This window comes from Salvelinus namaycush, chromosome 42, assembly GCF_016432855.1.
Source record: "Salvelinus namaycush isolate Seneca chromosome 42, SaNama_1.0, whole genome shotgun sequence".
Lineage (NCBI taxonomy): Eukaryota > Metazoa > Chordata > Actinopteri > Salmoniformes > Salmonidae > Salvelinus > Salvelinus namaycush.
Genome location: NC_052348.1, coordinates 1,932,032 through 1,943,542, shown reverse-complemented (window position 1 = coordinate 1,943,542; position 11,511 = coordinate 1,932,032).

Sequence of the window (11,511 nt, the reverse complement as noted above, 5' to 3'; positions counted from 1 at the left end):
ACAAACTGACCTCTGAACACAGCTTGAAACTGGACTTTTTCGAGCTGCTGCCGACAACTTTTAGAGAGTAGGGGATAAAAGTGTTTTAGCCGCCTCGCCTTCGGTAGCGGTAATTACAGGGGCCAGCCATCCACTTATCAAGCCACCTGCTCATTTTATGTCCAGAAGTCACCTATTTATATGGAAATGAGTATGACTGACTGATTTTTTCGCTGCCATGTTCGCGACCGTGTGAAAAGGCCTGTGTCATTTTCGGTCTGGATGGCCCTGTGTTAACCTCTGCTCTATTCATAGTCCCTAGAGTCCTTCCCTCTGCATTGTTAGTATCGATAGCAACTATTGCCACGGCTGGTTGTTAGGGTTGTGTGTCACTCTTAGATGTTCTCTGTCATTTTCAGTCTCTCTCTCTCCCTCTCTTGGTCTCGGGTCTCTCTTGATTTCTCTGGTCTCCGCTCTAAAAGGAATACCATTATGTACTATGACTTCAAGGTCGTACTCATGTACCTAAGCTTTTGTCTTTTGTTTCTTTTTTGAGGTTTAGAAAGGGGATCGTTAGCGTGAGTGCCCTGGTGGTGGTGGCCTTGGATCACGGACGGAGCTAACGGGTCGTAATTGTCCAGGTCAACTTAGAATGGACAGTCTGATTAGGCAGTGAAAGGGCTGTGGTACATACATGTATTGCATCTCTGTGGGTTGAGTGAGGCCCATCAAGAACAGTATTTCGGAGTATTTGGATGTATTTCCTGCTTCGACCACCACCACAACCCACCACAATATCGTGACCTAACGTCAAGGGTCAAATTAGAGGGGAATTGACGTTTTGACGACTTGTTTTGAAGGCCCAAAACATGCTGACGGAAATGATCTGATTGAGAGAGCACCCAAATTTTGGGACAGTATGAAAATCCCGCTTGAACCTCCTAGTATTTGTTTTCTTTCAAATACTTAGCTGTGCTTCATTGAGACTGTCTGGCACACTGGAACCAACAGAATAGTCTCACATGCACATCTGGCACTCCACGGAGGCTCGAAGTATCTGAAAGAAACAAATACCATCTAGACCTTGGTCTGACTTCAATCAAATACAATTGTATTTGTCACATGCTTCGTAAAGAACAGGTGTGGACTAACAGTAAAATGCTTCCTTTAGGGGCTCTTCCCAACAATGCAGAGAGAAAGCAAATAGAGAAATAACAGAAATGTAAAACATGTAATAATAAAAGTAATAATAGATACACAATGAGTAACGATAACTTGGCTATAGACAAGGGCTACCAGTACCGAGTCGATGTGGAGGGGTACGAGGTAATTGAGGTAGATATGTTCATATAGGTAGGGATAAAGTGACAGATAGTAAAACGTAGCAGCAGTGTACAGTACAAGTCAAAAGTTTGGACACACCTACTCATTCATGGGTTTTTCTTTATTTTGACTATTTTCTACATTGTAGAATAATAGTGAAGACATCAAAACTATGAAATAACACATATGGAATCATGTAGTAACCAAAAAAGTGTTAAAAAATCTAAATATATTTTAGATTATTCAAAGTAGCCGCCCTTTACCTTGATGACAGCTTTGCACACTCTTGGCATTCTCTCAACCAGCTTCTCCTGGAATGCTTTTCCAACAGTCTTGAAGGAGTTCCCACATATGCTGAGCACTTGTTGGCTGCTTTTCCTTCACTCCACGGTCCAACTCATCTCAAACCATCTCAATTGGGTTGAGGTCGGGTGATTGTGGAGGCCAGGTCATCTGATGCAGCACTCCATCACTCTCCTTCTTGGTCAAATAGCCCTTACACAGCTTAGAGGTATGTTGGGTCATTTTCCTGTTGGAAAACAAATGATAGTCCCACTAAGCACAAACCAGATGGGATGTGTATCGCTGCAGAATGCTGTGGTAGCCATGCTGGTTAAGTGTGCCTTAAATTCAAAATAAATCACTGACAGTGTCATCAGCAAATCACACATGCAGAGATCATCAGTTCACCTACTCTGCGTCTCACACAAACACGGTGGTTGGAACCAAAAATCAAAAATTTGGACTCATTAGACCAAAGGACAGATTCCCACCTGTCTAATGTCCATTGCTCGTGTTTCTTGGCCCAAGCAAGTCTCTTCTTCTTATTGATGTCCTTTAGTAGTGGTTCTTTGCAGCAATTCGACCATGAAGGCCTGATTCACACAGTCTCCTCTGAATAGTTGATTTAGTTACTTGTTACTAGTTACTTGAACTCTGTGAAGCATTTATTTGGGCTGCAATCTGAGGTGCAGTAAACTCTAATGAACTTATCCTCTGCAGAAGAGGTAACTCTGGGTCTTCCTTTCCTGTGGCGGTCCTCATGAGAGCCAGTTCCATCATAGCGCTTGATGGATGTTTTGAATAGATTCTGTGATTCACATTTGATGCCATCCCACAACTGATTCCACAGTGCTTTTAAAAGCATTTCATTCCATTGACATACAGTATATAGTAGAGGTGGACCGATTAATCAGAATGGCCTATTAATTAGGGCCGATTTTAAGTTTTCATAACAATCTGAAATCGTTATTTTTGGACACCGATTTGGCCGATTGATTTATTTATTATATATATTTTTTTACACCTTTATTTAACAAGGCAAGTCAGTTAAGAACACATTCTTATTTTCAATGACGGCCAGAATTGTACATAACATTGAAGGTTGTACAATGTAACAGCAATATTTAGACTTAGGGATGCCACCCGTTAGATAAAATACGGAACGGTTCCGTATTTCACTGAAAGAATAAACGTTTTGTTTTCGAAATGATAGTTTCCGGATTCGACCATATTAATGACCAAAGGCTCGTATTTCTGTGTGTTATGTTATAATTATTTTGTGTGTTTGCCAGCAACTCTTCGCAATGCTTCAAGCATTGAGCTGTTTATAACTTCAAGCCTATCAACTCCCGAGATTAGGCTGGTGTAACCGATGTGAAATGGCTAGCTAGTTAGCGGGGTGCGCGCTAATAGCGTTTCAAACGGTGACGTCACTCGCTCTGAGACTTGGAGAAGTTGTTCCCCTTGCTCTGCAAGGACCGCGGCTTTTGTGGAGCGATGGGTAACGATGCTTCGAGGGTGGCTGTTGTCGATGTGTTCCTGGTTCGAGCCCAGTTAGGGGCGAGGAGAGGGACGGAAGCTATACTGTTACACTGGCAATACTAAAGTGCCTATAAGAACATCCAATAGTCAAAGGTTAATGAAATACAAATGGTATAGAGAGAAATAGTCCTATAATTCCTATAATAACTACAACCTAAAACTTCTTACCTGGGAATATTGAAGACTCATGTTAAAAGGAACCACCAGCTTTCAAATGTTCTCATGTTCTGAGCAAGGAACTTAAACGTTAGCTTTTTTACATTGCACATATTGCACTTTTACTTTCTTCTCCAACACTTTGTTTTTACATTATTTAAACCAAATTGAACATGTTTCATTTATTTGAGGCTAAATTGATTTTATTGATGTATTATACTACGTTAAAATAAGTGTTCATTCAGTATTGTTGTAATTGTCATTATTACAAATAAATAAAACAAATTGGCCGATTAATCGGTATCGGCTTTTTTGGTCCTCCAATAACCTGTCTAAGACTGGGGTTCCCCTCGCCAACAGCCAATAAAATTGCAGGGCGCCAAATACAAATCAACAGAAATCTCATAAATCAAATTTCTCAAACATACAAGTATTAGGCACCATTTTAAAGATAAAATTCTCATTAATCCAGCCACAGTGTCTGATTTAAAAAATGCTTTACAGCGAAAGCTCCACAAACGATTATGTTAGGTCACCACCAAGTCACAGAAAAACCCAGCCATTTTTCCCGCCAAAGATAGGAGTCACAAAAAGCACAAAGAGATAAAATGAATCACTAACCTTTGATGATCTTCATCAGATGACACTCATAGGACTTCATGTTACACAATACATGTATGTTTTGTTCGGTAAAGTTCATATTTATATCCCAAAATCTTATTTTATATTGGCGTGTTAGATTCAGTAGTTCCAAAACATGCAGTGATATCGCAGAGAGCCACATGAATTCACAGAAATACTCAGAATAAATGTTGATGAAAATACAGCTATTATACATGAAACTTCAGATACACTTCTCCTTAATGCAACCGCTGTGTCAGATTTCAAAAAAACTTTACGGAAAAAGCATAATCTGAGAACGGCGCTCAGAGCCCAAACCAGCCAGAGAAATATCCGCCATGTTGGGTAGTCAACATTATTCATAAATAGCATTCGAAATATTCACTTACCTTTGATGATCTTCATCAGAATGCACTCCCAGGAATCGCAGTTCCACAATAAATGCTTGTTTTGTTCGATAATGTCCATCATTTATGTCCATTTATGTCCAATAGCTTCTTTTGTTAGGGCGTTTGGTAAACAATCCAAAAGCGCGATCTGGTCCATTCGGACGAAACGTTCAAAAAGTTATATTACTGGTCGAAGAAACTTGTCAAACTAAGTATAGAATCAATCTTTAGGATGTTTTTATCATAAAAGTTCAATAATGTTCCAACCGGAGAATTCTATTGTCTGTAGAAATGCACTGGAACGAGAGCAACCTCTCAAGTGAAAGCGCATGACTGAGAACGAGGCTGTAGGCAGACCCCTTACTCAAACATCTTCCATCTGGCCCCCCTTCACATGAGAAGCCTGAAACCACGTTCTAAAAACAGTTGACATCTAGTGGAAGCCTTAGAAAGTGAAAATTAACCCATATCCCACTGTGTATTCAATAGAGGTGAGTTCAAAACTACAAACCTCAGATTTCCCACTTCCTGTTTGGATTTTTTCTCAGGTTTTTGCCTGCCATATGAGTTCTGTTATACTCACAGACATCATTCAAACAGTTTTAGAAACGTCAGAGCATATATTAGCATCTGTGACTGAGTAGGAGGCAGTTCACTCTGGGCACGCTATTCATCCAAAAGTGAAAATGCTGCCCCCTATCCCAAACAAGATAATCGGTATCGGCGTTGAAAAATCATGATCGGTCGACCTCTAGTATATAGAATCCATTGTCATATCTCTGCCAAAAAAGCCCATTCTGTTTAAAGTGCACATGATGAAAGTCAGACAAAGAAAACTCTGAATTGACAGAAGTATGAAAGGTGCTGAGTACAGCATGCATCTCTGCTTCTACAAGAACAATACTCCATTGTCCATTTTCTGAGAACGGAGAAAGTAAATGTGTCTTTTTCAACCCAAAACCAGTTCACTCTTCACTCATCTTCCAATCAAAATGACGTTTAGAACATTAGTGTTTGATTTTAGTGTGAATATAGAAGTTTGTTATCGTATGTAGTAGAAAGCAAAGCTTTTTGTTGATGATCAGACCTGAAATTGCTTCATTTCACCTGGAGGGGTTGAAAGCACAGGATCAGCCACAGGGTCAGCCCTGGGAGCATTTAAGTGCCTTGCTCAAGGACACAACAGGCAGGAGATGGCATCTAGGATACTAAACTCCCCTCCCCAGATTTTTATCGTCCGACCTGGGATTCGAACAGCCTTTGTAACCTCTACCATCCTCCGCTAAAAGAGACAAACCTGAAATTAATACTTCCTTCTTGTGACCCTCTCACTTCTTCACACCAGAAGACAAATGCTTTTGTGTAGCTATATAAACAAATAATTTTCTGGCAATAAATCAGGCCTTTCCCCGAAGCGGCCATATTTCACCGAGGCGAGCAGCCTTTTCACCAGTTTGATGAGGAGCGTTATTAATTGTCAAAGCATTGCAAAAAGAGCAACGGATGGTTTAATTGAAAAGGAGGAAGAAATTATTGTTGGAAACAGTTTTCATTTAATCAGAGAAAATGCATCCTGAATGGCACCACAATCCCTATATAGTGCACTACTTTTGAACAGAGCCATATGGGTCCTGGTCGAAAGGTAGTGAAAAATGTAGGGTATAGGGTTCCATGTGGGATGAAACCAGAAGGAGGGGTGAAGCTGAGGAATTAATTGCAGGGAGAAAATGATTGCTGCTGCATTGGGGCTCTGAGGAAGGGAAGGATAAAAGGATCTGGGAGTTGAGGAGGTCAGCCCTGATTATTGCAAGGGAGAAACATAAGTCTCTCTCTCTCTCTCTCTCTCTCTCTCTCTCTCTCTCTCTCTCTCTCTCTCATGCTGCAACAAATATTTGCAAAAGGAAACATAGACACTAGTAATCATATGCAGGAGCATATCCATTATAGATGTTTTGCTAAGCAAAAGAGAAACACTAGGCCATCATTACTAGATCATAAAGATACATGGAGTAGGCTGATTATTTAATGATCTTCAAGATCAGCTCATTAGCAGTAGACTTAGCGAGATGACATGGCATGCAAACCCATAGCGTGTTTTGACCCTGTATGTCACGTTCCTGACCTGTTTTCTTTTGTCTTGTATTTATTTAGTTGGTCAGGGCGTGAGTTGGGTGGGTTTGTCTATGTGTGATTTTCTATGTTGGGATTTTGTGTTCGGCCTGGTATGATTCTCAATCAGAGGCAGCTGTCAATCGTTGTCCCTGATTGAGAATCATACTAAGGCAGCCGGGGTTTCACGTGTGTTTTGTGGGTGTTTGTTTCCGTGTTTGTATTCGTGCCACACGGGACTGTTGTCGGTTGTATTCATTTTGTTATTTTGTGTCAAGTTAGTGTTCGGTTTCGATTTAATAAATTATCATGAGCACTACCCACTCTGCGTGTTGGTCCGATCCATGCTCCTCCTCGTCTGAGGAGGAGAACGACTATGACGACCGTTACACTGTAGCTCCCACGTTGTAACAATACGAAGCGCACGTGTGCACACGCGCGGATATTCTGTGCCTGTGTGAGAGCAAAGTCTTGCATCGCGCTGTGTCTCAGTGTCTGCGGTGCTGCTTGTTGCAACATTCTCCAATCTGCCTTTAATAGATCATAATGTACAACGGTCATAAGACAATAATAGGGCATGAGATGTCAGGTGCGGCGGGTCCACTCTGTTACATTTGCACGGTATTTTCTATAGGACTACCACCACCTTTTTTTCTGTAGGAAAGGTATGTATGGTGAAACACCTTTTTAATAAGTTAAACTGGGCCTCTATTTATACTCTAGTAGACAAAGCACATATAGGTTGTTAAAAAAATAATAATCACAGTAAGGTGCAGAGTGTTCGATTTGCCTGCAAGGAGAAAATCAGCTCCACTAAAACCAATGGCAACTGGGTGCTGTTTTCGATGGATTGTTAAATAAATGTTATAACTAGTTGGTTGCAATATCCTAACCTCTATGATTGACACAACGGTTACGGATGACAACAGAGTGACTCGTTCCAAAAGAGATGCCAGCTGTTCGCACGGTGTAAACATTTTTTTTAAAACAGAGCAACCGTTGAGTGTATATCGAGGCACTCAAAGAAACACATTTTCCCTTTAACAGCCAATCAATGAGGATATACAGTAAACCCTAAAAGCAATGTTTCACAGAGTATACGACACAATACTGCACTACGACTATTTCTGAAGCGGGCTGACCAATTAAATACAGCGATATCACCTCGTGCCCTTCACTTAGAACTGTCGTCGGGACGTTTTCGCCGGTGGTAGGAACATCAAACGTTTCAATCTCGCCTGCGTGATTGATGGCTGGTAGTTTGGGCTGCCCAGAATTGCCGTCCTCACCTCGGTTAGAAATATGGCCCACCTCAGCAAATTCTAATTGCGCCGCGCTCTGCGCTTCATCAAAGCATTAAGTTATTGGCTTGATTAAGGTTATTAGAGATGTGAGCTAAGGGGGAGGGCAAAATGTTCTTGGAGCTCTGAGTGAGAGCTGGGTTCAAATATGTAAAAGAAAATTGGGGCAGGCTTGTGTCGCCCGGGCTGGGCCGGGAGTAAGTGTTAATTTCTTGAAATTAGCAAGGGAAAAAGGTCTTCCATGCTCGAACAGTAGATCGGTGCTACTTTGACTTAATCAAATTATGCATAAGAGGTCCTCTGTAGCTCAGTTGGTAAAGCATGGTGCTTGCCATGCCAGAATAGCAAGTTTGATTCCTGAGACCACCCATACTTAAAATGTATACACACGACTGTAAGTCACTTTGGATCAAAATGTTGTCTAAATGGCATATTTATTATTTTCATTATATTTGTTTATGTTTTTTATTTTATTTTAACCCGGAAGCCAGCCGCACCAATGTGTCGAAATGAAACTCCGTTCAACTGACGACTGAAGTCAGCCTGCAGGGGCCCGGCCCAGCAACTCAGTAAAGTCCCCCCGGCCAAACCCTCCCCGAACCCGGACGACGCCGGGCATATTGTGCGCCCCCCTATGGGATTCCTGGTCACGGCCGGTTATGACACCGCCTGGGATTGAACCCGGGTCTGTAGTGACACCTCAAATCAAATCAAATAACATTTTATTGGTCACATACATATATTTAGCAGATGTTATTGCGGGTGTAGCCAAATGCTTGTGTTCCTAGCTCCAACAGTGCAGAAGTATATAACAATTCACAACAATACACACAAATCTAAAAGTAAAAGAATGGAATGAAGAAATATATAAATATTAGGACGAGCAATGTTGGAGTGGCACTGACTAGAATACAGTAGAATAGAATACAGTATATACACATTAGTAAAGCGGCCAGTGATTCCATGTCTATGTACTGTATATAGGGCAGCAGACTCTGCACTCTATGGTGCAGGATTGAGTAACCAGGTGGTAGCCTGCTAGTGATGGCTATTTAACAGTGATGGCCTTGAGATAGAAGCTGTTTTTCAGTCTCTCGGTCCCAGCTTTGATGCACCTGTACGGACCTCGCCTTTTTGATGATAGCGGGGTGTACAAGCCGTGGCTCGGGTGGTTGATGTCCTTGATGATCTTTTTGGCCTTCCTGTGACATCGGGTGCTGTAGGTGTCCTGGAGGGCAGACAGTGTGCCCCCGGTGATGCGTTGGGCAGACCGCACCACCCTCTGGAGAGCCCTGTGGTTGCGGGCGGTGCAGTTGCCTACCAGGCGGTGATACAGCCCGACAGGACACTCTCAATTGTGCATCTGTAAAAGTTTGTGAAGGTCTTAGGGGCCAAGCCAAATTTCTTCAGCCTCCTGAGGTTGAAGAGGAGCTGTTGCGGTCCCGTCGATGTGGATAAGGGCGTGCTCCTTCTGCTGTTTCCTGAAGTCCAAAATTAGCTCCTTCGTTTTGTTGACGTTGAGGTTATTTTCCTGGCACCACTCCACCAGGGCCTTCACCTCCTCCCTGTAGGCTGTCTCATCATTGTTGATAATCAGGCCTACTACTGTTGTGTCGTCTGCAAACTTGATGATTGAGTTGGTGGCGTGCGTGGCAACGCAGTCATGGCTGATGACGGGGCTGAGCACGCACCCCTGTGGGGCCCCTGTATTGAGGATCAGTGAAGTAGAGGTGTTGTTTCCTACCTTTACCACCTGAGGGTGGAAGTCCATCTGGAAGTCCAGGATCCTGTTGCACAGGGTGGGGTTCAGACCCAGGGCCTCAAGCTTAATGATGAGCTTGGGGGGTACTATGGTGTTGAAGGCTGAGCTACAGTCAATGAACAGCATTCTTACATTGGTATTCCTCTTGTCCTGATGGGATAGGGCAATGTGCAGTGTGATGGCGATCGCATCGTCTGTGGATCTATTGGCGCGGTAAGCAAATTGAAGTGGGTCTAGGGTGTCAGGTAAGGTAGAGGTGATATGATCCTTAACTAGCCTCTCAAAGCACTTCATGATGACAGAAGTGAGTGCTATGGGGCGATTGTCATTTAGTTCAGTTACCTTTGTTTTCTTGGGTACAGGAACAATGTTGGACATCTTGAAGCGAGTGAGAACAGCAGACTGGGATAGGGAGATATTGAATATGTCCGTAAAAACTTCAGCCAGCTGGTATGCGCATGCTCTGAGGACGCGGCAAGGAATACCGTCTGGGCCGGCAGCCTTGCAAGGGTAAACACACTTAAATTAAATGTCTTACTCACGTCGGCCATGGAGAACGAGAGCCCACAGTCCTTGGGAGTGGGCCGCGCTGGTGGCACTGTGTTATCCTCAAAGCAGGCAAAGAAGGTGTTTAGCTTGTCCGGGAGCAAGACGTCGGTGTCCGGACGTGGCTGGTTTTCCCTTTGTAATCCGTGATTGTCTGTAGACCCTGCCACATATGTCTCGTGTCTGAGCCGTTGAATTGCATCTCCACTTTGTCTCTGTACTGACGTTTTGCCTGTTTGATTGCCTTACGGAGGGAATAACTACACTGTTTGTATTCAACGGTATTCCCAGTCACCTTGCCATGGTTAAATGCGACGGTAAATGCTTTCAGTTTTGCGCGAATGCTTCCATCTATCCACGGTTTCTGGTTTGGGTAAGTTTTAATAGTCACCGTGGGAACAACATCCCCTATACACTTCCTGATCAACTCAGTCACCGTGTCCGTGTATATGTCAATGCGATGCAGTGCCTTAGACCGCTGAGCCACTCAGCACTCAATGGCATATATTATTATGTTATTATGGTGAGGTACGACATTCTCTCCATCATGAAAATATATTGTTGAAATGAACTGGGGCTGCATGGGGGAATTGAGGGCCGCATTTAATATGTTGTGTATCATGCGGTGTACGCAGTGGTTGTAATTCGAAGAACATAAAGGAAACAAGGAAAGTGCTCCATATGTGACTGCACTTTACTGCACATGGCAAATTCTTCTATTATAAGGACGGGCAAATTAATGGTGGAATGATTGCTATCGGTATGTGAGTAGCTTCACATCTCCTAGTGTAAAAGGCTGCAGTACAAAAGCACACTAGTACACATAATAGCACAATATCACAGTAGATGATCTGGGATAATGGGTGTTAATCTTGGTGAGCCGTTTACCTATCCATTATACCACAATGCCAGCCTACCTCTCTACACTTACTGTAGAGTGCAATATAATGACGTCTGGCACAGGAATAGAACACGAGTAATATACATGTACAGTTGAAGTCGGAAGTTTACATACACCTCAGCCAAAAACATTTAAACTCAGTTTTTCACAATTCCTGACATTTAATCCTAGTAAAAATTCCCTGTCTTATGTCAGTTAGGATCACCACTTTATTTTAAGAATGTGAAATGTCAGAATAATAGTAGAGAGAATAATTTATTTCAGCTTTTATTTCTTTCATCACATTCCCAGTCGGTCAGAAGTTTACATACATTCAATTAGTATTTGGTAGCATTGCCTTTAAATTGTTTAACTTGGGTCAAACGTTTCGGGCAGCCTTCCACAAGCTTCCTACAATAAGTTGGGTGAATTTTGGCCCATTTCTCCTGACAGAGCTGGTGTAACTGAGTCAGGTTTGTTTGCCTCCTTGCTCGCACACGCTTTTTCAGTTCTGTGGGATTGAGGTCAGGGCTTTGTGATAGCCACTCCAATACTTTGACTTTGTTGTCCTTAAGCCATTTTGCCTTTCAGGTTATGTCGATATAGGACTCGTTTTACTAT